Here is a 22745-nt window from a genome sequence, read left to right as displayed (position 1 = left end):
CTTTAATCCCAACATAACGACCTTAACCCCTACCCAGCCCTAACTTTAACCATAAGTAACCAAACAAAATACAGGGTTTTAGCATTTTTACTTTTTTGATTGTATTCACAGATCTTTGTGGGGACCTGAAAATTGGTCCCACAACGTCAAAGAAATAGTTTTTTTTTATCACACTGTGGGGTAAATTTGGTCCCTATAATGTAATATAAACCTAATGTCACACACACACACAGATACAACCACACACATTTTTCTGCAAAACTCTTTCATTTTCACAGAATCAGAAATGACTGTAGAACACAGACAGGTCGTGCATAAAAATTGTGACTGTGTGCGAGTTCTCAAGAGAAACATTCAAAGTCAGAGGGACATTTGCGTGCAGTGATACAGTAATGCTGAGGCACTTGACATTTATGCTGAAAGTAAGCCAGGCCCTCTGGCTGCCACCTCGAGCGGCAGACCGCACGGCGGCTCCTGACACACCAACACCGCTTTCAGTGTGATACAGCAAAGGCTGATCTCTGGATCAGACAGCGTGACCTGGATCATCTTTCACCTCCCAGATCTAAAGGTTAACTGGTGGGCGGAAGGGAATCAAAAAGGCAACCTGCCCTTCCATCTCACCCTGCCTTTCACAGGAGCACTCATAAGAGTATCTACATCTCACCCTGCCTTTCACAGGAGCACTCATAAGAGTATCTACATCTCACCCTGCCTTTCACAGGAGCACTCATAAGAGTATCTACATCTCACCCTGCCTTTCACAGGAGCACTCATAAGAGTATCTACATCTCACCCTGCCTTTCACAGGAGCACTCATAAGAGTATCTACATCTCACCCTGCCTTTCACAGGAGCACTCATAAGAGTATCTACATCTCACCCTGCCTTTCACAGGAGCACTCATAAGAGTATCTACATCTCACCCTGCCTTTCACAGGAGCACTCATAAGAGTATCTACATCTCACCCTGCCTTTCACAGGAGCACTCATAAGAGTATCTACATCTCACCCTGCCTTTCACAGGAGCACTCATAAGAGTATCTACATCTCACCCTGCCTATCACAGGAGCACTCATAAGAGTATCTACATCTCACCCTGCCTATCACAGGAGCACTCATAAGAGTATCTACATCTCACCCTGCCTATCACAGGAGCACTCATAAGAGTATCTACATCTCACCCTGCCTATCACAGGAGCACTCATAAGAGTATCTACATCTCACCCTGCCTTTCACAGGAGCACTCATAAGAGTATCTACATCTCACCCTGCCTTTCACAGGAGCACTCATAAGAGTATCTACATCTCACCCTGCCTTTCACAGGAGCACTCATAAGAGTATCTACATCTCACCCTGCCTTTCACAGGAGCACTCATAAGAGTATCTACATCTCACCCTGCCTATCACAGGAGCACTCATAAGAGTATCTACATCTCACCCTGCCTATCACAGGAGCACTCATAAGAGTATCTACATCTCACCCTGCCTTTCACAGGAGCACTCATAAGAGTATCTACATCTCACCCTGCCTTTCACAGGAGCACTCATAAGAGTATCTACATCTCACCCTGCCTTTCACAGGAGCACTCATAAGAGTATCTACATCTCACCCTGCCTTTCACAGGAGCACTCATAAGAGTATCTACATCTCACCCTGCCTTTCACAGGAGCACTCATAAGAGTATCTACATCTCACCCTGCCTTTCACAGGAGCACTCATAAGAGTATCTACATCTCACCCTGCCTTTCACAGGAGCACTCATAAGAGTATCTACATCTCACCCTGCCTTTCACAGGAGCACTCATAAGAGTATCTACATCTCACCCTGCCTTTCACAGGAGCACTCAAAAGAGTATCCTACATCTCACCCCACCTACTCATAAGAGTATCCTACATCTCACCCCACCTACTCATAAGAGTATCCTACATCACACCCTGACTTTCACAGGAGCACTAATGAGACTATCCATCATGTCACCCCACCTTTCACAAGAGTGCTCACATGTGTACTCACTTGGTCAATACTTTCACCTCAAATTGCCTATGGATAACCACTAAATGTTTCATCCAATCTGCCCAACTTAAGAACTACCTAGAGGTGCAACTGCAGTTACCACCGGCTGCTTGCTTCTGCGCTGCTCAGGCGTCCCCCAGCCCGCAGGAGATGGTTGCGATGAGCATGATAACAATGTCCCTTCTTAGTGTGTGTTTATATGGAAGACAGAAAGGCATCAATGGGTGTGAGCAGTGTGTGTGGCGTGTGCCTGTCGCAGGAGAACAGGCAGGCATACATGGAGGTGTGTGAAGTGGGGGGGAGGTGGGTATGGAGGTATGATGTGGTCAGACCTGACTCAATGATGAGTAAATCAAAAGGACAACAGGCACTTTCACGCCGAAGTTCCAGAACCCGCTCTCAATTGATAAGTAACTGGGCTGCTTTGACCTGGAACTTTTGTAGCTCCTGGCCACTTTCATGTCTCATTTTCACACCACACAATAGGAACTGGGACCTTTACGCTGAATAAGCATGGGAGACACAAAAGTTTGTAGGTTTAACTTCACAGATAACTTCACACTTCCATTTTAGCCCCAGTGCATTTGATCAACCAATCATCAAGTTTATCCCTGTAAGCACCTCCTCAGTAGTTTGTGTTCGAAAGAAAAGTACCTAGTCTGCAGTAAGTACTAAAAAAGGGTTCTGGAACTGCTGCCAAGGAACTATAATTGGGACGAGCTCCTGCAGTGTGAACATCACAAAAGTCCCTGGTTCAGGAAAAAAAGAAAGAAGGATCAGCTCAGCAAGTCTACGGCAGAGTGCTCTCTTCTCACTGCACATGTGTGTGTGTGTGTGTGTGTGTGTGTGTGTGTGGGGAGGGGGGTGCTGGGTTTTATGCTTGAGTTCTCTCTCTCTCTTTCCCATATACACATACTCAAATGCACCCACACACACAGACCCAGACAGACACACATGCAGCCACCACCCAGACACAGATATAAACAGACATTTACCTAAAGACACACGTTACACAAACAGAGACATACACATTCTTCATGCAGACTTAACCAAAATACATGTACACAAACAACTGTAATACAAACACAGCACAGCACAGACACACACAATAACATTCACCCTCAAAGTAAGAAAACTACAGAAATTCACACATGGTGACCACACTGCTCATACATACACGTTGATGCACATTCTTTGCTATAGCTATTTGAATACATATTTAAATATATAGACTGTATACAGAATGAGATCAGGCAAACAGCACATAAACACATACATCACATTTAGACTGAGGCTAATAAAAGCACATTCCGAATCTAGTGGTAAATTCTCCCTTTGTGAGAAGTATTTTGTATTATGAATAAAGCTCTAATCATCTGTCACTCATTTGTTTTTGAGGGTCACACAGGCCAGGTCATGACAGTGAGAAGAGACACAAATGGAGACAGCTACACATGGATACACACACAGCTACTGCAAGTACAAATACAGACACAGACACTCTGTGTGACACTGACCAAACTGTATTGCTGTGCCATTATACCTCTCCTGATTATGGACTACTATTCCCACAATGCAATCCTCTTAAAGCTATAGCCACAGCGGTGCTTCTGGCTGACATAATTGCATTATGCAAGATATGAGCTGCTGTAGCTGGAATGGCTGAAATGTGGCAGAATTGGACAGCTCTAGCTAAGAGAACAGCATTGTGGGAGACCAGGGCTGCTGTGGCTGAAAGAAGTGCACTGTGGGAGACCTGGGATCTAGCATCTGTTCACACTAAAACACAGCAACACAAAGAAGCATTTCTTCTCCTTTCTTACATGTGGTCCCCACATGGGTGTCTCCCACTGCCTGCACAACACACACACACACACACACACACACACACATTACATAGGGACAGATATCACAGACTCCCACCTAAATGCACGCATCCCTCAACACACACACACACACACACACACACACACATTACATAGGGACAGATATCACAGACTCCCACCTAAATGCACGCATCCCTCAACACACACATAAGACCCACACAAGAAAAGTGCCTTCACAGTGCAGTACATGAGTATGCATATCACACTCGTGTATCACATTCCTCACACGCTCACAAACACATGCACACACACCGGGAGTCCAAATGGATGACGTCGGGTTATTTAAAGGGACACCATGCATCTGGTTAAAAGGATGGGATCCTGGCTATTCTCCAGTCTGTGAAATCCTAGCCTTCCTGCTTCGCAGCGTAGCTGCAGCATTCACAGGCCATGAAGATAAATTACAATGCTGTCCATAGCATTCCTATCATTGACTAGGCAACAAAAGATGCAGAACTGCAGAATACAATTATGTATGTATAATATCCTATGCTAGATGTTCTGGGACATGCTAGAGTTGTAGGTTTCAGAATCATCATTTTTGTGGTTGTCCTCTTTGTTGCTTTGTAAACCTGGCATTGGCGGAGACAGAAATCCTTGTAAACCAGATGAAAGGGCAGGGGTCCCTCTACCAGCTGGGCGTGAAGGTGCGGGTTCACAGGAAAAACAAGCATCTCATTAACATCTCACTTCACTCTGAAATTGTTTCCGAGGGAAAATCCGAAAGCTACTCCCAGCTTTGTGAAGGAGCAGCCTTGTGTCTGTTTGCAGGATTCCAGCTTCCCACCCTGAAATTACGGCATGGAGGAGTGCAGGCAGCCCGCCCCATCTAACGCACGCATGGTGTGTGCTTGGGGCTCTGCTGTCGTGAAGTGGGGGAGGCACCCAGGTAGGTTAAACTCTCAGTCAGGAAGCGGCAGGTGAGTCTTGCTGAGGACAGCTTTTGGGGGGGGGGGGGGGGGGGGATTACAGGGTAAACCCGATAAGGGACTGTGCCCCAGTATGCCCAGGAAGCCACTTCACAGCCTCTAGGCAGCCCCTGCGGCCTCAGCAGTGTGCCACGCCACCTATGCGGCGCCCCCTACTGGACGGCTAAAGCAGAAGTGCGTTTCTGTGTGTGACTGAACAGAGGCAGGGCAGCACACAGCAAGCAATTCAGTATTCAGGTTCAGAGAAGTTGCGTGCAGGCCCTCGGGGCAGGGTGTGAGTACACACTCAGGCACAGGCACGCGTGCATGCACGCATATACACACACACACACACACACACACACATACACATACACAGTGTCCTAGGGAGTAACTCATTTCCACATACTTCACCTTAAAGTACCTCCAAGTTTTGCAACAGAAGCACCGGATTCCTGCAAGGGTCTCTCACCTGTGGTTGCCCGGAAGCACCGCCCAGCCGAAGCCTCACATTCACGCTGCCATGCCACATTATGCAGGCAACACAGGGCGTGCCCACACACACACACACACACACACACACACTCATGCATGTACAGCTACACTTGCTACAATATCTACACAGACACTTTAATTTTAAAAGGAATATGATTTATTTTTACAATATTTACTCCGGATACACATAAAGGCTGCAGTTAACAGCGTTCCCTCAGGCTATGTCACCCCCTTCGCCCTGTTTGCACGCACACACACACACACACACACACACACACACACACACACACACACACACACACACACACACACACACACACACACACACACACACACACACAGTCCACTTTGCCGATGGTCTCCCTGCATGCTTGTCATTGGCTACACAGCACATTTGCATACATGCTCCTAACCTCAAGCTGAGTCCCGGCTGCTTAACCTGAATGGACGTAAATCTGTGACGCAGGAAGTTTATAAGCGTCTGTCAGGATAAATGGCAATAATAATCATTTACTCATTCATTCAGCTGGAGATGCCAGTTGAGTGAATCAGGACAAAAACTTCACTCAAGGCTACAACAACAGGCCTCTCTAGGGACAGAGGACAGAGCTGCGGGTGCAGGCAGGGTGGGGGAGGGGTGGGGGCCGGCCGGCTGAGCATGAGCGATGAGACCGGGGAGGAGGGCCACTCCGGGAGAGTGCTGGCTGATACATGCCACAGATGCAGGGGGGCAGCTGCAGCCAGGTGGAGGGGGGGTAGTTTTCACCTCGCCCATTTGGGCTGTGCCGATTCTCCTGCTAACGTGCGTGTCTGCATGTCTGCCAGCCATACAGCCACAGTGGTGTTTAAAGGGCATGCAGAGCAGATGCTGTGTGTGCACTGGCCAAGGGGGGGGGGGGGGGGCGGGGAGGGGCGACGAAGAGGGAGGAGGCAGAAGAGGACAGGCAGAGGAGAGAGGGGAGAGATGGAAAGGGGGGGCAGACAGCAGACTGCTCAAACACAACACTGACATTGTCTGGTTGCATGCATGCCTGCTCAGCATAAACAGCCTGAAGGCACATACACACACAGCAACACACATACATACACAGCAACACACACACACACATACATACACAGCAACACACACACACACATACACACACAGCAACACACACACATACACAGCAACACACACACACACACAGCAACACACACACACACACAGCAACACACACACACAGCAACACACACACATAGCAACACACACACATACACAGCAACACACACACAGCAACACACACACATACACAGCAACACACACACACACAGCAACACACACACAGCAACACACACACACACACAGCAACACACACACATACACAGCAACACACACACATACACAGCAACACACACACACACACACACAGCAACACACACACAAACACAGCAACACACACACAAACACAGCAACTCACACACAAACACAGCAACACACACACAAACACACATACATACACAGCAACACACACACACAGCAACACACACACACACACACAGCAACACACACACATACACAGCAACACACACACAAACACAGCAACACACACACAAACACACATACATACACAGCAACACACACAGAGCAACACATACACATAAAGCAACTCACGCACAGTAACACATACAGCAACACAGACAGAGGCATACACGGCAACACACGCACACACACAGCAACACACAGACACATACAGGCACATGCAAACATACACAGGAATGATACACTCAGCATGACACAGAGCTGTGGAAATGAACCCAGATGTCACTGGGTGGGGGGTGGGGGGGGATTAACATGCTCTGCTGTTCACATGTTGCATCTCAAACACCTCTGTAAATCAGCCGGAACATTCTGCACTGGGATACATCATGCAGCCAAGCACAAACCTGTGATGAGTGTGTCACCGTCACTGGCCGACTGACCTGGACGGTGCGCAGAGGCGCTTTGCTACCCACAGCTGCTTTTCTCAATCCCTCTGCCCCCCCACCCCCACCCATACAGACATACGTTTGTATTCATATGTTTGTGGAGACTCTCCATTCATTTCTATGGGAAAGACCCTTATCCCAACATAACGACCTTAACCCCTACCCAGCCCTAACCTTAACCATAAGTAGCCAAACAAAATATAAGTTTTTTGGCTATCTTAGTTTGATTGTAGTCATAGATTTTTTAAAAATTGAAGGTGTCCGTGTAGGGACAGAGTAACATCATCAAAAAACAGGTTTTCACATTTGGTCCCACAATGTAATATATACATAACTCACAGACACAGCCAGATATACACAGAGTCACAAGCAGTGTTTCACGCACACAGACAGACAGACACAGACACACTGAGCTTTTCAATAAGCAGACGCCTTGAGCTGGTCTCTCACAGCTGAGTTCAAAGCAGATTAAGCCTGCAGAACCAGCACAGGGGAGACCAGGAGGAAATCAACGACAATGTCAACACTGACTCTGACTTCCAGCTGAAATGGATACTGAAGGAAGGAAGGAAGGAAGGGGGAGGTGCAGACAGATGGAGGGAGGAAGGAGAGAGACTGGGGTCTCCAGGTTAGCACAGGAAACAGACCCCTCTCTCTCCACCAGGGGCAGGGTCAAGTTACCACCAGGAAGACACGATGCCTCAGTCACAGACATGTCAAGCGTGCACCCCCCCGCCACCCCCCAAAAATAAAGAATGGAGAAGAGAGAGAGAAGAAACAGATGCCAACAGATAATCACATGGTTTTAGCACCTTTTCAAAACTGCATTCTACGGCACAGTGACACCGTCACACAGTGTGACATCAGGGACCCCGAGCCGGGGGAACTCTCCCTAAATGCTCCTAAAAGCCAGGAAAACATTGACACGTGCAGCCACACCAGCACACAAGCACTCACACATTCCCGTAGAGCTCGACATGCATCCTGTACGTAAAATCACTATTTCGGATCATCTTATGATACAAGCATGTGCACAAATGAGACCAGACTATACCTCAGTCACCAGACTCGTGGCCAGAAGTGAATGTCATAGGGTGTCTAGAAACTATACCTATTCTGCTGGGGGGGGAGGGGGGCAGCTATTCAACATAATGAAAAGATACATACAACCAATCCTGACAACTGACCACACCGACCCTGACGGACATCCACAGGCCTCTGCAAACTGACCCCCCCCCCCCCAGCCAGGCCAGGGGCAGGGCTACTGCACAAGCAGAGGGTGCTATGAGTACAGTGGGAGGGGTTTACGGTGTGGCAGCCAACTGCACAGCTGCTGTAGAGACCAGAGACACAGGTACCCCCCCAACCCCCCCTCCCCCCCAGGTGACCACCGACACTGCAGTGAGGTTCACCACGGCTATTGACCGCTGTAACATAATGACCTCGATCAATTTTGGCAGAGTAATCAGTTTAATGCATTATGGCGTTAGAGGGACATGCGTGCAGCCTGAGTGGCAGACTGGGGGGGCCTTGGCTAAGTGGAGGGGGGGCATCCAGAGGTCAGGGGTTCTGTGGTGAGTCACAATGTGTGTCAGTCCCTAGGCTTCACAGACACACAGACACTCCTCTCATCCCAACCGCACAAAGAGCAGGCAGGCATTTAGACACGCAAACAGAAAACAATACAAACTTACAGTGCACTGCTGCGCACACGCACACGCAGACACAGACACATACACAAACGCAGGCAGTCTGCTACTGCCGGCACTGCTCTGTGCTGCCAGTGGGGGGCTCTGCTCCTGACTTCCTGCCAGAGGGGCGAACTCCCATGTGGTCATCGAGCTGGACGCCCCCCAGCACCCCCCGGGCACCCCGCACATCCACCCACAAAGCAGAGGGCCAGGCTTTCTCCCAGGCGTGGCGAAAGGAAACGAGTGGAACACGCTGCCCCCCGGCCCCCCCAGACAACCTTAAAGACTCCCAGGGGCCACGCTTGCACTCCAGAGCAGAGTCAGAGTCACTCAGCCCACAAACAGGCTCTGTTGGTCTCACCGACCCCCTCCCCCACCTCCTACTCTCCTCCTGGCCCTGCTCTCCATCAGCCACCCCCCCCCCCCGCCACTGCCATCATTCCAATGAATGCACAATCACTCCTTCAGTGGGTGTGTGTGTGTGTGCGCGCGCGCATGCGTGCGAATGCAGATAAACAGGGAGTCCAGGAGCAGGGCATTATGGGAAGGAAGAGTGTGTCCCCAAGAAACCCAGCACAGCAGCAGAGCCAGGCAGGAGTGGGGGGGGGCAGCACCAGAGTGCGGGTCCATTCCCCTACCTCAGCCCTCACCCCCCACCACAAGAGAACATGAGAGTGTATTTAAAAAAGGGCTGTACTTCCGGTGCAAATGAAATAGGCAATGGGAAGATGGGGGGGTACAAGATATTCCCAGGTGGGGTGAGACTCACAGAGCAAGGGGGCGGGCCTAGCAGCCAGGTACATCCACACAGAGACACAGAGCTCTGTGAAACCTCAAGACGAGGTCGCAGGGGGACAAAAAAAAAAAAAAGCCAAGCGAGAGTGGAGAGGAACTGCCTTCGCCCCACGCCACCTTCGCCCGGACTGCCTTCACCTCACACTGCCTTCACCTCACACTGCCTTCGCCCGGCACTGCCTTCACCTCACACTGCCTTCGCCCGGCACTGCCTTCACCTCACACTGCCTTCGCCCGGCACTGCCTTTGCCCCATGCCACCTTCGCCCCGCACTGCCTTCACCTCACACTGCCTTCGCCCCACGCCGCCTTCGCCCCGCACTGCCTTCACCTCACACTGCCTTCACCTCACACTGCCTTCACCCGGCACTGCCTTTGCCCCACGCCGCCTTTGCCCCGCACTGCCTTTGCCCCACGCCACCTTCGCCCCGCACTGCCTTCACCCCGCACTGCCTTCACCTCACACTGCCTTCACCTCACACTGCCTTCGCCCCACGCCACCTTCGCCCCGCACTGCCTTCACCCCGCACTGCCTTCACCTCACACTGCCTTCACCTCACACTGCCTTCGCCCCACGCCACCTTCACCCGCACTGCCTTTGCCCCACGCCACCTTCGCCCCGCACTGCCTTTGCCCCACGCCACCTTCGCCCCGCACTGCCTTTGCCCCACGCCACCTTCGCCCCGCACTGCCTTCACCTCACACTGCCTTCACCTCACACTGCCTTCGCCCCACGCCACCTTCGCCCCACGCCACCTTCGCCCCGCACTGCCTTCACCTCACACTGCCTTCGCCCCACGCCACCTTTTCCCCGCACTGCCTTCACCTCACACTGCCTTCGCCCCACGCCACCTTCGCCCCGCACTGCCTTCACCTCACACTGCCTTTGCCCCACGCCACCTTCGCCCCGCACTGCCTTCACCTCACACTGCCTTTGCCACACGCCACCTTCCCCACGCACTGCCTTCACCTCACACTGCCTTTGCCCCACACTGCCTTCACCTCACACTGCCTTTGCCCCACACTGCCTTCACCCCACACTGCCTTCGCCCCACGCCACCTTTTCCCCGCACTGCCTTCACCTCACACTGCCTTTGCCCCGCACTGTTTTCACCCCACTGCTGACCCTCTCCTTTGTTTACACCCCCCCCCCCCAGCTCCGGTTCCCAGCTCTCCTCGGCTAGGCCTGGCCGGCTCCCCACAACAAAAGCCCCGGTGTGACAGCTGCTCCTTGTCGGGACCCGGCGCCCCCCGGCCCGGGCAAAGGAGGAGCGTAGCTCCTCCGGCCGTGATGCCCCCTCTGCCCGGTGCCCCCCCCCCCCTGCATGGAGAGTCTCCCCCTTTGTCGGCAGAGCCCTGGCTTACCTGGCAAAAGCGGGTGCCGGCATGGGGGGGGGGCAGCCACAGGAGGGAGGGGGGGTTTGTAAATCCACGGCCGCTGGGGCCACAGCGCGATCTTTGTGTCCTTTTCCCTTTAAATGCAAGGGGACTCCGGCGGCAGCGCAGCCCACATAAACACGCGCAGGGGCAGGCAGCACAAGCAGGACCTGTGATGGACACGGGATGCAGGAAGAAATAAACACAAACTCCTTTGCCTTATCAGAAACAAGAGCTGTTGGCTCTCCTCCTTTCTTCCTCCTTTCTCTTGCTCTCTCGCTCGCCCTTCTTCTCTCCCTCTCCCTCTCTCTCGCTCTCTCACACACTTTTCTCTCGCTTTTTTCCACTCAGCAGTCAAACAAAGAAAGGAAAGGATCGACACACAGAGCAGAGGAGGAGAAAAAAAGGCAACCCCCGCCCCCCCCGCTGCAGACCAGTCTGCTTCTCTCTCTCTCTCTTTTCTGCCTTTCTCTAAACAGCCCCTCCCCCCGTCACCCCCGCCCCACGGCGGCCTCGTTCTCGCCGCCCCCCCCCCCCCCTTTCCCAGTGTGTCAGGCAGATGGGATTGGAGGACGGCTAGGATCGCCCTCCCCCTATCAGAGCGGCTCCGTTCAAAGAGCTCTGCTGGCATGAGGACACGGCACGCGCCCCCCCCACTGGCCGCCGTGGGGAACCGGAGGAGGGGCCAACACACACACACACACACAAAAAAATACACACAGCCCCTGAGAAAAAAACAACCCCTCCTCCCCCCACCACATAACCACCTATGAGGACACAACTTCGCTCCCCAGACCCATTGGGGGTGACCCTCAGAATTAATGGGGGAAGGAAGCGGTCATAAGTCAGCCGCCCCCCCTCCACCCGTGTGTCAGGCAGGCAGTCTGGCTGTTTTGAATGACCGTTTCTGACTGTGGGAGTATGCAAATGTGTGTGAGCGTTTGTGTGAATCACTGTCTGTCGGCGTAAGCATACAACTTCTGATGCCTGGAAGATATTTAGGGAGATTCCTAAAGAGGGCAGAAGTCTGACACGCGTCACGTCAACCTAGGGCACAAAGCCACAGCCTCCCTGCCTGCCCTGACTAACTGGCTCGTTGGGGAGGGGGGGGGGCACAGGAATCCATCCTCTGTGTGTCTGTGAAGGAGGGACAGGGAATGACAGGATGATGAAACGGCCAGAAATCGAAGATGAACAACAGCCTCAAGGCTTCCTGTCCCTCCTGCGCTGACAGGACTCTGTTCATGCAACACAGGCAGACACAGAGGCTCCAACACCATCAAAACAATGACAACACATACAAAGAACTTGCATTCATGTGCACAGGCAAACACAGTGGCCCCAACACCATCAGTAGAAAGAGAGCGCTTACAATAATCTACATTACGTAAATGGTACAACAACTTTGGATCACATGTACAGTAAACACAAGATTACTCCTAAAAACATAATGAAACCGGCTGACACAGCAACAGCCCAATGACACAGTAAAGGAACTTGCTGATGCAGCTAAAGTCAATGACACAGTGACAGGGCTTTTGTCTCTTTACACAGTGGAAAAACTTCACTGACACAGTGAAAGAGTGCATGCTCTTCTGAGACAGTCAGACACACCCTGTAAGTGAGAGAGAGAGTTGGAGGAGCAGAGGGAGAATGTGTGTCAGGCTGGGCTGTTATCTCAGCCCACATGGTAATCAGCCCAGTTACATAACACAGTGGCAGACATGCAGGAATTACAGGCTCAGCAGAGTGTTCTGCCAATCGGGTCACACCCACACGGAACGAGCACAGACGTTGTCTCTGAGACAGACGCCGTACGCACGCACACACACTCACAAGGTACGGTTAGTGTTTCACATACACATATAGGAGGTTTGTGTACCGAGGTCGTCTCTTTCCTGTTAAGTACAGTAACTTGCAACAGCGTGTGCTTTCCTTTGTGTTTCTATCCTGGTCTGGCCCACTATAGCTTGGAGCACCGTGGCACGGTCATACAGTCATAGGGACATACACCGTCCCACATGGTCGTATGGACTGAAGTGAAGCACTGTTATACAGACCCGCACTGCCGCCCGGTCCTGCGCAGGGCACGGCGGCTCTCAGCCTGGCTACTTCACAAGCGTGTCTGCCCAGTCAGGCCTGTTCATCTGGAGCAGCTACCATCACGTGTGTGATCTCTGCGTTTCAGGAAGATGGATTTCACGGATAAGCAGAGGGAAGCATATCTGTACGCCTGACGTGAGTCTCGGCAGATATGCGCAGCCGCTGCAGTGTGCCGGTGGTGCGGGCGCATACGCACTCGCTGTCTGTCTGACAGGACGGCAGACGTCACGTCTGAAGTGACTGATCTCCAGCAGGATAGTGTCCCAAAACACAGCCACCGGGAAGCAGATATGCACTTAGCTCTGCAAAGCCGGCATGGACACTGCGGACACCTGGACGTGCTTGGCAGGGGTCCTGCTCCACCCTGCGCGGCTGCACTCCCATCCCCAGTCTGCATTCCACAGTGCTTTTGCAAACTTTCAGTGCTCCACTTACAGTTTACATAAGAGTCGCATAATACATCCAACATATTAATAAGTAACTGAAAGGAGAAAATTATGTAATTTCTCTGTTTCTTGCTGCTGCTGTCACAGTCGCTCTCTTATCCAGTAGGTCGAGAGTGGAAATATAATGAAAGGAGCACAGACTCACATACTCCAGCCACTGGGGGGGGGGCACAGAAAGGTGACCGGGACACCGAGGACCTTGTGCTGCTATATCCCTCTCCCTGTCTCCATCTGCCCCCCCCCCTCAGTTTGCCTGCCACCCCTCCCAAGAAGCATGTGGAAGAATGGGAGGCAAGAGAGGGGGGATCTGGGTCAGCAGTGTGCACTTTGGATGGGAGTGTCACCAACTGAGCATTAATTGCACACAGCTGTAGATGGTTAAACATTAATTGGCATTTAATCACAATCACTACTCCAGGGGAAGTTGATCGTTTTCAGGGGTAAAAAAGAAAAAATGTAGAAAAAAGAAATGCATAATTCATGGCTTTTTTCCCCAGAAATGTACTGTTCTCTGGTCCCATCCCACTGCTCCCAGCCATATCTACATCCTCACCGGAGGGCACATGCAGACAGACTCCACACAGTCAGCCCTGCATGTGCGTGAGTCTGTGTTACGGTGCGTCTGTAACCTGCACGTGCGTGAGTCTGTGTTACGGTGCGTCTGTAACCTGCACGTGCGTGTATCTGTGTTACGGTGTGTCTGTAACCTGCATTTACGTGCATCTGTGTTACGGTGTGTCTGTAACCTGCACGTGCGTGAGTCTGTGTTACGGTGCGTCTGTAACCTGCATTTACGTGCATCTGTGTTACGGTGCGTCTGTAACCTGCATTTACGTGCATCTGTGTTACGGTGCGTCTGTAACCTGCACGTGCGTGAGTCTGTGTTACGGTGCGTCTGTAACCTGCACGTGCGTGTATCTGTGTTACGGTGTGTCTGTAACCTGCATTTACGTGCATCTGTGTTACGGTGTGTCTGTAACCTGCACGTGCGTGAGTCTGTGTTACGGTGCGTCTGTAACCTGCATTTACGTGCATCTGTGTTACGGTGCGTCTGTAACCTGCATTTACGTGCATCTGTGTTACGGTGCGTCTGTAACCTGCATTTACGTGCATCTGTGTTACGGTGCGTCTGTAACCTGCATTTACGTGCGTGTATCTGTGTTACGGTGCGTCTGTAACCTGCATTTACGTGCGTGTATCTGTGTTACGGTGCGTCTGTAACCTGCATTTACGTGCGTGTATCTGTGATACGGTGCGTCTGTAACCTGCATTTACGTGCATCTGTGTTACGGTGCGTCTGTAACCTGCATTTATGTGCATCTGTGTTACGGTGCGTCTGTAACCTGCATTTACGTGCGTGTATCTGTGTTACGGTGCGTCTGTAACCTGCATTTACGTGCGTGTATCTGTGTTACGGTGCGTCTGTAACCTGCATTTACGTGCATCTGTGTTACGGTGCGTCTGTAACCTGCACGTGCGTGTATCTGTGTTACGGTGCGTCTGTAACCTGCACGTGCGTGTATCTGTGTTACGGTGCGTCTGTAACCTGCACGTGCGTGTATCTGTGTTACGGTGCGTCTGTAACCTGCACGTGCGTGAGTCTGTGTTACGGTGCGTCTGTAACCTGCACGTGCGTGTATCTGTGTTACGGTGCGTCTGTAACCTGCACGTGCGTGTATCTGTGTTACGGTGCGTCTGTAACCTGCACGTGCGTGTATCTGTGTTACGGTGCGTCTGTAACCTGCACGTGCGTGTATCTGTGTTACGGTGCGTCTGTAACCTGCACGTGCGTGTATCTGTGTTACGGTGCGTCTGTAACCTGCACGTGCGTGTATCTGTGTTACGGTGCGTCTGTAACCTGCACGTGCGTGTATCTGTGTTACGGTGCGTCTGTAACCTGCACGTGCGTGTATCTGTGTTACGGTGCGTCTGTAACCTGCACGTGCGTGTATCTGTGTTACGGTGCGTCTGTAACCTGCACGTGCGTGTATCTGTGTTACGGTGCGTCTGTAACCTGTACGTGCGTGTATCTGTGTTACGGTGCGTCTGTAACCTGCACGTGCGTGAGTCTGTGTTACGGTGCGTCTGTAACCTGCACGTGCGTGTGTCTGTGTTACGGTGCGTCTGTAACCTGCACGTGCGTGTATCTGTGTTACGGTGAGTCTGTAACCTGCACGTGCGTGTATCTGTGTTACGGTGCGTCTGTAACCTGTACGTGCGTGTATCTGTGTTACGGTGCGTCTGTAACCTGTACGTGCGTGTATCTGTGTTACGGTGCGTCTGTAACCTGCACGTGCGTGTATCTGTGTTACGGTGCGTCTGTAACCTGCACGTGCGTGTATCTGTGTTACGGTGCGTCTGTAACCTGCACGTGCGTGTATCTGTGTTATGGTGCGTCTGTAACCTGCACGTGCGGGTCTGGGTTACAGTAAACAAAAAAAACCCGCTATCAGTATCGTACTGCCTAAAAATACAACAAAATTTAAACTGTACAATTCTACCATTTTGCAGACTTTGACTTTTGATGAAGATGTGCTGTATATCTCTTTACCACACATCTAAAAACACTTTCAGAAGTTAAGTTACGCTGTAGATGTGCCAAATTTGCACACAATCACACTCATTTCACATGTCTCCTCTATGGAGAAGTTACGCAGATGGAAGATGGAAACCGTTGTTATCCACTGCCTATCTCTGGTCGACAAACAGGGCAGCACAAGTGAGATTTGCCATTATTCTGGCTTTAAACAGAAGGCAGAGGGTGAACCTGCAGATCCAACAGCCCTGGTATCCAAACGCTGCTACAAAGGGGCAACACATCTCTGGCTGACCCTGACTTATATAAGTTTAAAGACGGGCAGGTGTGCATGATAACAGATGTAAGACACATGATTGTAATGTAATTCAACTTTTTATGTTCCGTATTTCCCTTTAAAGTCATGTCCACATGCCTTTCCCCGATGATGAAAAGTAGGCTAAATGACGAACAGATGAAAGACAAATATAAAGCTAACGTTACTGTATTAACAAAGAGGTTTTGTAACAGCCAAATTAATATCAAAATCTTTGCACTGAATGGAGTTTAATCTAAGTCTATTTCACTGATAGTTAAAACTATATCACAGGCTATTGCTGTTGGATTAATTCATAATAGGCTTGTTTACTTCAACGTAATATAAATATTTAAATGGGAATGATTTACAGTATTGATTCAATATTGATTTTGTATTGATATCAAGGTACCTAAGCTGGTATCAGTATCAAAGTCAAAATTTTGGTATCCATCCAACTCCAACACACCCACACAAACATACACAGATTAGGTATCTATATCTTTGCAGGAGACGGGCACACTGTAATACAGACACACACACATGCAGGGTACAGACGCACTGTAACACACACACACACACACACACACACACACACACACACTGCGGGCAAATGAATGAGTGGGAGTGTGTGAGAGAGGAAGGCTGTGTGTCTGCAGGCTCAGTGGTTGAGGAAGCAAGTCCTGCGGGTGCGAGACCACGCCCTGAGGAGCGGCCTCACCCACGCCAGGCCTAACAAAGGCCCCAGTCCTGGGGGATAAAGGAGGTGATGGGGCAGCCCTCTCCCTCCCTCTTTCCTGTCTGCTGTCCCCCCCCCCCCAGGGAAGCCAGCAGGTGGGGAGTATCAGGTAATGCCAGGGGAGCTGCAGGCCATTAGCAGGCTGTTTCTGTGTGCCTCTCGGTGGGCGCAGAGCTGCAATGATCCATCAGGCGCCCGTCACACACACACACACACACACACACACACACACACAGGAGGTCTCTCTTACCTGGCCCCGTCTCCTCTTTCTTTCCTGTCTTCACTGTGGGTGTGGTCTAATGTTCCCCTCTTTCCAGTGGGTGGGTGTTGCTTCCAGCCCTATCGTAAGTGGCCATGTTTGGGACCTTCCACCCACCAGAGGGGGTGTCCCACTCTTGCTGCCATATCACTAGACCAGTCTTGCTCGTGCCTGCCACCCCCTTTAAGGAGAGCGCCCAGTGCTGTCCCCAGGAGCCAATCGGAGGAGCTCGTTCACGTGTCGGCCCTGGGATAAAAGGAGACAGGAACATGTGAGGCTTTGAGGGACTCACAGCTACAGCAGCTATGCATGTGGGGCCCTTAAGCAGCGACGTGTGTGGAAGCAGGAGCAGGATGGAGCCAGGGCCCATTGACTGCCACAGTGGCTGATTACAGCTTCGGAAGAGGCTGCCTGTGTCTTTAACCCTCAGGTAAAGCTCAGACACACAAAGGCAGAGAGTGGGCTCCTCTAGGTGGCTGTTAGGGGGCTCAGAGCCTTCATGCCACCTCAGCTGAAACACGGCAGCTGCCTCTGCGCAGCCCCAGTGAATTTTCACCCCCCCCACCCCACTTTCTGCCCTCACTATTCCCAAACATGACCCATTGCTGCAGCTGACGGATGAGCGCCATCTTTACTGCTGCCGGCCTCATCTCAGTCGCAAGGGGTCCATCAATCATGGTCTGTCCGGTGCGCTGCCCGACGGACCTGCGAGAACGGAGAGGTCAGGCCTTGGACCTCCGCTCTCTAGTTCAGAGGGCTAGTCAGAGGCAAGCTGTGAATGATCTCTGTGACCTCTGACACTGAGGTAACCAAATGACCTGTCACCAGTTTAATGGGCGAGAAGGGTGAGTGAGTGCATTCGAGTGTGCGTGGTTGCAGGTGCGCACTGCATATGTGGAAAAGACAGGATTGTGTGTGAGCTCGTACCATGTGAACACGTGTGTTGTATGTTGTGTGTGACAAGCAGAGGAGGTGAGCCCGTGTGCCTGTTTTTGCACACTGTGTGTATAAGATAATGAGGCACCGATGTTCACACCCGGCCATTAACCCTTACAGGCTTTCCAAGCCCCCAGACATGTTTTCTGCAAATGTGGAATCCCCACCAGGTCTGCTCCCCCCTTTAAGAGAGGCCAAACTATTTACCTAAAGACAGCTGGGCTCACTCACCGCCCTCGTTCTGCCTGACAACAGTGAAGGGGCCGCTCATCACTGCACGGGGGGAGCAGAGGATAGAGCGGCTACTGACAAAACTCATTTCCAAACCACAAGCATTTGGAGCCCAGCCATTTGGACACAAATTCATTGTGAAATAAGGAAAACATATGATCAGCTCACTCCCCTCCCTACACATAACACCCCCTCTTTTTTCTGCAGAGTTGGTATGCTCCTCAGAGGCTTATGCCATGTGGAATGTATACCAGGGACAGCTTGCATTTCATGACAGGGTGGAGCTGTCGGATATGGGAGAGGCGGGGGGAGGGAGCTCTGGCACAGGGGGCTGGGGGGAGCTGAGGGTGCGGAAGCGGCTTTATGGGTTATTTTTAGAAATCTAGCGTATGTTCACAGCTGCTAAGGGAGATGGGGGCCAGCTAGGGCAGAAACATGCACACAAGCCTGCACACACACACACACATATGCACATGTACACACACACACACATGCTGCTCCAGTGCCACTTTCCCAAAGTAACCAGCACTGCACGGCATGAACACAAACAGGCCTTAGCCTCCACATAGCCGTGCGTACAGTTGCAGAGTGGCACCCTGGCCAGTTTGCACGCCATCGTGTGGTGATGCCAGGCACGGAACATGCTACAGGCTGCCAGCATAGGAAGTATTGCACGGCGGGAGCTGGCTGGACTCGCTCAGCCACTGCAGGGGGTCCACAGGGGCCTAAACCACCCCCCACCCCCACTGCAGAGACCTTTTAGCTTGAGGCATTTTATCTGTGCTTAAGGTAGCTGCTACCTAACAGTCTGCTAGCATCAGAGCAGGTGTAACGTTACCAGGTGACTGCACTGGAGGCGCAGTGATGCTTCTGTTGCTGAGCACCACAGGGCCGGCATTTCAATCGACAGCTCAGACACGTTGGTGGCACTGAAATGAGGCACCAAAATCTGCTTTGCAGTACAGTCTGGTACATACCGGTCGCATAGGAACCAGCGCCATATTGGCGCCGGGTTTTGGTACCGAACCCCTGGGAGGAGCAATGAAAACACAAGCTGCTGTCTGCTGGACTGTAGCTGGCGGCTGGGTGGGCAGCGGGAGTCTCTGGCTTTGTATTTACCACACTGGGGACCAAATGTGCCCACGCGGTAAAACCTGTTTTATTTGGTTACTTATGGTTAAGGTCGTCATAGCTGGGATTAGGGTTTTCCTATAGAAACGGATGGAGAGTCCCCATAAAGATAGGAATATATGAACTGTGTCTGTTTGTGTGTGTGTGTGTGTGTGTGTGTGTGCGCAGCTGGGATGCGGCCACTGTGACAAGCCGCTCGGCTGTGACCTCCCGCTCGCGTCTGAGGGCATCTCGGCAAAGCCAGGCACATGGGTGATGAAAGGCCTGGCAGGGGCATTTTGGGCAGAATGCAGGCACCAGAAATACTGCTGGCAAGGGGGCTGCTGAACACCACGGGCTGTCACACATGGGCATGAGGAGAACACACACACACACACACGCACGCACGCACGCACGCACACACACAGACACACACACAGACACACACACACACGTCAGGCCCCAGGAAAATGTAAAGGACACTGCATACAGTAAACTAGCGGTGGAGGGAAAAATCAATCCAGTTACAAATCATGATCTACTGTAATTATGTTGGTCGCATTTGTTCCAGCTAATAAGTGTGCCCAGTCGCACAGAGGCTGATTTTGTTATGGGACTGATATGTGCCAGTCTGGCATGGTGAGACCATCAAGGAGCAGAGTGCAGAGACTTTTAAATCCCATGTCTGGGCAAACTGGACCACCTAGACATGAGAATGGCTATCTGCTTGGGTTCACTGTTTGGTGCAAATTTGGTTTAGCAGGGAAACAGAATCTGGATCAAAACTGTTTGTCATTAAACCTGTGAACACAATTAGGAACAGTTGCAATCTGAAGGCAGCGCATCTGTCAGCATGTCTGAATAACAAAGCCTAAGAGACGCTTATTTACAGACTAAAACTAATTATGTAACTCAAAAAAATGATTCCATCATAACAATCACAATTAATTTTTTTTTTTAGCCCCGTCTGAATTTCCTGCCAAAATTGTCTTTAAGTCATTAATAATGTGCAGAGGCTGTTTCTGCCTTGCCCTGGTCATACACACACTCAGGTGATGTCGTCTCGAATGAGCATCTGAGTTTGGTGTAACAGAGACAGTCTTATCGACGACTCTCTCTGGTGTTCGTGTCATGTTCCCAAACTCCTGATCTCAGTGACATGGGAGGGTCTTTCATTTCTTCGGTCTGAGCCGTAATCAGCTCACAGCCACAATTAGCGTAGTGTTGCACATCTGCTTGTGAGTTTAGGTTTCGCCCGTGTCAAGAAATGTATTCATTCGTTCAACGCATGTTCCAAACCAAAAACCGTTAATGATGAATATGACACAGCCCATCTATTTACGTTAAATGTAGGCCTGAAATGTTCTTCAGCAAAAAGTATTTGAAATTGTGATAAATATCAAATCGGCAAATATGGATTTGATATTGATTTGGGTGGTCATTTCCAATTCCTACCCCTACAGTAAACAGTCATCTCCTCACCTCCTGTCTGTAACCTCAGCGCCTGCCCTCTCCTCACCTCCTGTCTGTAACCTCACCTCCTGCCCTCTCCTCACCTCCTGTCTGTAACCTCACCTCCTGCCCTCTCCTCACCTCCTGTCTGTAACCTCACCTCCTGTCTGTAACCTCACCGCCTGCCCTCTCCTCACCTCCTGTCTGTAACCTCACCTCCTGTCTGTAACCTCACCTCCTGTCTGTAACCTCACCTCCTGTCTGTAACCTCACCTCCTGTCTGTAACCTCACCGCCTGCCCTCTCCTCACCTCCTGTCTGTAACCTCACCTCCTGCCCTCTCCTCACCTCCTGTCTGTAACCTCACTTCCTGCCCTCTCCTCACCTCCTGTCTGTAACTTCACCTCCTGTCTGTAACTTCACCTCCTGTCTGTAACCTCACCGCCTGCCCTCTCCTCACCTCCTGTCTGTAACCTCACCTCCTGCCCTCTCCTCACCTCCTGTCTGTAACCTCACCTCCTGTCTGTAACCTCACCGCCTGCCCTCTCCTCACCTCCTGTCTGTAACCTCACCTCCTGCCCTCTCCTCACCTCCTGTCTGTAACCTCACTTCCTGCCCTCTCCTCACCTCCTGTCTGTAACTTCACCTCCTGCCCTCTCCTCACCTCCTGTCTGTAACCTCACCTCCTGTCTATCCCTTCACCTCCTGTTGTCTCTGTAATTACACTAAATCAGCATGAGGCCTTCAGTGGGCTGGTGAGAGGTTAAGTATGTAAGTGACAAGATCGATGTGGCCGTTGCTGATCTTCTGTACCTAACTGGGACACGACAGGGTTCAGCGAAGCAGGGGGCTGCCGACTGCCTCAAAGACAAACAGAGTGCAATCACCACGGGTGATTTGAAGCACACTGGTGGGCCAATCTGCGCTCTGCTCACGGCACAAGGACCAGGAGCGGCGAGCTGGATCAGGGTCCGAAGAGAAATCTGTCCTCCTCTATCATAAACAATACAACAGAGACAACACGAGCTCAGACACAAGCAGCAGCAACTGAGGTGAGTGCGGAGCGAGCCCAGGCCTACATGGAGAAGCGAGGCAGAGGAGAACCTGGGGTGAACAGGCCAGACCATGGGAGCCAGACAGGCCCAGGGTTAGTGAGAGACGGACCAGCACAGAATGAACTGACAGGCAGACGAGTCTAAACACCTCCAGGAAAACATCTAGTTGCATAAGGCTCAAATAATCGCTAAGCAGGAAGCAGTGGACAGAGCACATGAGACACCATTGCAAAGAAAGAGAGCAAAGCAGACACTAGAAATATTTAATCTAGTGCTGTCAAACGATTAAAATTTTTAATCAGATTAATCACAGGGTTGCTGTGGATTAATTTCGATTAATCACGATTAAATATCATTCATTTTTAATCTATATTAATCACATTTAATTTTGCATGAGCAAACACACTCAAGAAAAAAGGGAATATATATGCACTTAACATGTTTATTGAA

At 51.2% G+C, this 22745-nt stretch overlaps 1 protein-coding gene across 9 annotated transcripts in view; it reads right to left on the bottom strand.

Moving 5' to 3' along the window:
• The window catches only part of kdm6ba (lysine (K)-specific demethylase 6B, a), a 69889-nt gene that overhangs the window by 22915 nt on the left and 24229 nt on the right, over positions 1-22745 (bottom strand). For 8 of the 9 annotated variants that reach the window (XM_072717207.1, XM_072717208.1, XM_072717205.1 and 5 more), the window contains 2 exons: positions 17504-17758; positions 11123-11304 (listed from right to left, as the gene is read on the bottom strand). The gene's annotated coding sequence lies outside the window, so the exon portion shown is untranslated. The remainder of the gene's footprint in view (positions 1-11122; positions 11305-17503; positions 17759-22745) is intronic. The other variant, XM_023790459.2, reaches the window with a different exon arrangement.

Source organism: Paramormyrops kingsleyae, chromosome 10, assembly GCF_048594095.1.
Source record: "Paramormyrops kingsleyae isolate MSU_618 chromosome 10, PKINGS_0.4, whole genome shotgun sequence".
In the NCBI taxonomy this organism is placed as follows: domain Eukaryota; kingdom Metazoa; phylum Chordata; class Actinopteri; order Osteoglossiformes; family Mormyridae; genus Paramormyrops; species Paramormyrops kingsleyae.
Note: the sequence above shows the minus strand (reverse complement) of the source record. Positions and strands in the feature narration are given on the sequence as shown.